General features: G+C 41.2%; 1 non-coding gene and 1 pseudogene across 1 annotated transcript in view; both read left to right on the plus strand.

Moving 5' to 3' along the window:
- Positions 1-837: 837 nt before the first annotated feature.
- LOC142355022 (5.8S ribosomal RNA) lies at positions 838-989 on the plus strand (annotated as a pseudogene).
- A 1,683-nt stretch (positions 990-2,672) lies between these two features.
- LOC142355023 (large subunit ribosomal RNA) overlaps positions 2,673-4,144 on the plus strand; it is a 3,535-nt gene continuing 2,063 nt past the window's right edge. Inside the window, exon 1 of the ribosomal RNA XR_012761152.1 lies at positions 2,673-4,144. This exon is cut by the window's right edge and continues 2,063 nt beyond it. This is a non-coding gene — a ribosomal RNA (large subunit ribosomal RNA).

Consider the following 4,144-nt stretch of genomic DNA (forward strand, 5'->3'; position numbering starts at 1 on the left):
GTTACGTCATATGGCCAAGAGAGCATTTGAAGGCGAAACTTCTGCATGGGGAAGCTGCATCATGAACAAAAGTTTATATCGAGTATTATGTTGACGTTAGTAGGCCCTGGCCGAAAGCGCAGCATGTGAAAGGTATAGATAAAAGTTAGCGTTGCAGTCAGTACTGTGTAGTTACTAGTAGCTGGATTTAAGCTCGAAATGAGACACTGTTGGTGAAACTTCATCATGAGAACGTCACAAGCTGATCACGCTCTATGATATGACTAGTATTATGTTGCTTCTAGTAGGCTAAGCGCAAGCCGAAACATCAACATGTGAAAGTCGTAGAATTTTGCAATCAAACTGTGGCTAGTACTGTGATGTTACTAGTAACCTTTTCTTACGTCATATGGCCAAGAGAGCATTTGAAGGCGAAACTTCTGCATGGGGAAGCTGCATCATGAACAAAAGTTTATATCGAGTATTATGTTGACGTTAGTAGGCCCTGGCCGAAAGCGCAGCATGTGAAAGGTATAGATAAAAGTTATCGTTGCAGTCAGTACTGTGTAGTTACTAGTAGCTGGATTTAAGCTCGAAGTGAGACACTGTTGGTGAAACTTCATCATGAGAACGTCACAAGCTGATCACGCTCTATGATATGACTAGTATTATGTTGCTTATAGTAGGCTAAGCGCAAGCCGAAACATCAACATGTGAAAGTCGTAGAATTTTGCGATCAAACTGTGGCTAGTACTTTGATGATGCTTGTAGCCAACCGAATTGGTTGAAAAGCCCAATAAGTAAGCTAACTTGGGAGAGCTTGTTGGAAACCAAATGCTACTAGATTGGTCCAAATACATCCTTCAACAGGGGATCACTTGGCTCGCTTTACGAAGAGGAGCACAGCTATATGTGTTAATTCGGTATGAATCGCAAGATTTGTTTACCGACCTCTCTAACGCAAAAGGCGGTCTCGGCTTCGGCTGTTGACTGCGTCCGATTCAGGGTTATATAACTCTCGATTGAACACATTGATGTTCTATTGTTGGTGCTTCCAATAAAATTGGAACACTTAAAGCAGAACCGATTCAAATAATAGCATTCTGATCAATGATTGCATTCCTTGATCAAGAACTGCTGGAGTCATTGTGATGGCGAATTTTCTTCATAAGAAAATTGCAAAGAGACGGAACTTAATGAGACTAGTATTATGTTGTTTCTAGTAAGCGGAAGCTGAAACAGCAACATGTGAAAATCAAGTTTTGTTCAATGATCTCGAGGCGATAAGTACTATGAAGCAACTAGTAGCCTAAGCATGACTCAGATTTGAGACAGTCAAAAAGACTGGCGAAACTTCTTCACATGAAAGTTACATAGAGAACTACAAATGTATACAGCGAGTATTATGTTGTTTCTAGTAGGCGAAAGCTGAAACATCAACATGTGAAAGTTGTCTGCAAACTGTAGAACGATATGTGATTAGTACTGTGCTGTTACTAGTAGCCAGTCTGACTGTAGAAGCCAAGACAAAGGGAAACTAATGCATCTGAAAAGGACAAGTTATGGAAAGGTATGCACGATAAGTATTATGTTGTTTCTAGTAAGCGGCAGCTGAAACATCAACATGTGAACGTCGTTGTGTACAGTAACCTAGAACTATATAGTCCTTAGTAACGTGCATTTACTAGTACCTGTAATTGGTATTCAGACTCAGGCAGTTTGGAATAGTTTGGCAAAGATGCACCAGAGAAAACTGGGATTTGATACAGAAATTGTTGAATACAAGTATTATGCTGCTTCTAGTAGGTTGAATCCGAAACATCAGCATGTGAAAATTGAAAACATTTCTGGTTCGAATTGTCACAAGTATTTGGTGATCTGAGTAGCCAAACTCACTACAACGCCAATTGAAGGCAAAAATTCTCAACGGGAAAAGCTATTCTCATTGAATGAGCTAACAAGACGAGTATTATGTTGCTTCTAGTAGGCGAAAGCCAAAACATCAACATGTGAAAGTCTTGCTGAACAAATTTAATGTTGTTGAGCTCAGTACCGTGTGAATTAGTAGCCATAATTGGCGAGCGAAAATTGAACTGGCGAAACTTCGTCTTTGGAAAATTGCAGATGCCGAGCACTTATTTTGCAACGAGTATTATGTTGACTGTAGTAAGTGAAAGCCGAAACAGCAACATGTGAAAGCTGTTGAAATTTGTGGTCATTTTGCAATAAGTACAAGGAGTGTAACTAGTAGCCAGGTCAAAATTTGGGATAAGAATGAGCAAAAATTCTGCATGAGAACAGTTGAAATTATGAAACTAAATTACAAAGACTAGTATTATGTTGTTTCGAGTACGCGAAAGCGGAAACATCAACATGTGAACGTTTGTAACGAAGTTTCGTTAATTTTCAGCCTAGTACTGAGCAAGAACGAGTAGCCTCATCTCCAATCCCACGCAAAATGTAGTGAAATATGTGAGTGAACCTTATTCACGGTGAGGGTTTCCCGAGGTCTGTATTGCAGCGAGTATTATGTTGCTTCTAGTAAGCGAAAGCTGAAACAACAACATTTGAAAGTTGGAATTAATGACTGAATGGAAACTTCGACCTGTGTTTGATAGTAGTAGCGAACAAAACTGCTGAATCGGTTTCTGTCTCATATTGGTCAGTGAACCAATTAAGAGACAATCAACTACATAACCTGAATTGGGCGAGAGAACCCCCTTAACTTAAGCATATCAGTAAGGGGAGGAAAAGAAATCAACTGAGAATCCCTTAGTAATGGCGAATGAACAGGGAAAAGCTCATCGGGAAGAGAAATGGCAACATTTCTCGGTGTCCGGTATGGTTTGATGCTAGACTGGTGAATTTGTCCTGATGTCTACTGGAAAGTAGCATCAAAGAAGGTGAAAATCCTGTAAAGGTCATTTTCGATACCAGTCATAATGGCTCATTCCTATGAGTAGAGTTGTTTGAAAGTGCAACTCGAAGCTGGAGATATGTCTCTCCAAAAGCTAATTATAAAGCGAGACCGATAGTAAACAAGTACCGTGAGGGAAAGTTGAAAAGCACTCTGAAGAGAGAGTGAAAAGTACGTGAAACTGTTGAAGGGGAACTGGAGTGAGCGTTACCATACTCAATGCCTTGATATTATATTCTCGGCTACCGAGTAGTGTAGTTGTCGTCTTTTGGCAAATCTTGTTAATGAATCGAGCAGAAGTTTTCCTCGGAATTCTTCTTGTTGATTCTAAACAAAATGAGATAAATTGATCTTGATTGCCTGTCTGACCTCAACTTCCTATTCAATGCTCTCTACAGCCCGTCTTGAAACACGGACCAAGGAGTGTGAGTTGCTTGCAAGTGTTGTCGCTCATTGAAAGCGCACACGCGAAATGAAAGTGAACAGTGTAATTTTTATGAATTGCACTACTTTGTGTGGTGAGGGCGCCGATTCGGTGTCCCGCAACCACGGACGGTTTTGCTCTTATTGCATGACTGATCCAGAGCAAGTAGCACACGACCCGAAAGATGGTGATCTATGCTTGGGCAGGGCGAAGCCACGGGAAACCATGGTGGAAGCCCGAAGCGGTTCTGACGTGCAAATCGATCGTCTGACCTGAGCATAGGGGCGAAAGACTAATCGAACCATCTAGTAGCTGGTTTCCTCCGAAGTTTCCCTCAGGATAGCAAAAGCTTGAGCAAGATTGAAAAATCTTCGCAAAGCAATTTCATCGGTTAAAGCGAATGATTAGAGGAATGGGGGAAAATTTTTCCTTCACCTATTCTCAAACTATAAATCGGTGAGATGTCCTTGTGACTTAATTGCACTTGGACTATGAATGCAAGCTTTTTGTGGGCCGCTTTTGGTAAGCAGAACCGGCGATGTGGGATGAACCAAAAGTTGGGTTAAGGCGCCTAACTACTTGCTCATGAGTCACCACAAAAGGTGTTGATTGATACTGACAGCAGGACGGTGGTCATGGAAGTTGAAATCCGCTAAGGAGTGTGTAACAACTCACCTGCCGAATCAATCAGCCCTGAAAATGGATGGCACTAGAGCTCGTGGCCTATACCCAACCATGAATATCAATATCTAACGCAAGTTAGATTAGAGAAAAAGAGCCTCACCAGCTCAAAAATGATATTCATGTGTAGGAGGACACATTGA

This window comes from Convolutriloba macropyga, unplaced genomic scaffold (assembly GCF_964194025.1).
Source record: "Convolutriloba macropyga unplaced genomic scaffold, txConMacr16.3 SCAFFOLD_6301, whole genome shotgun sequence".
In the NCBI taxonomy this organism is placed as follows: Eukaryota; Metazoa; Xenacoelomorpha; order Acoela; family Convolutidae; genus Convolutriloba; species Convolutriloba macropyga.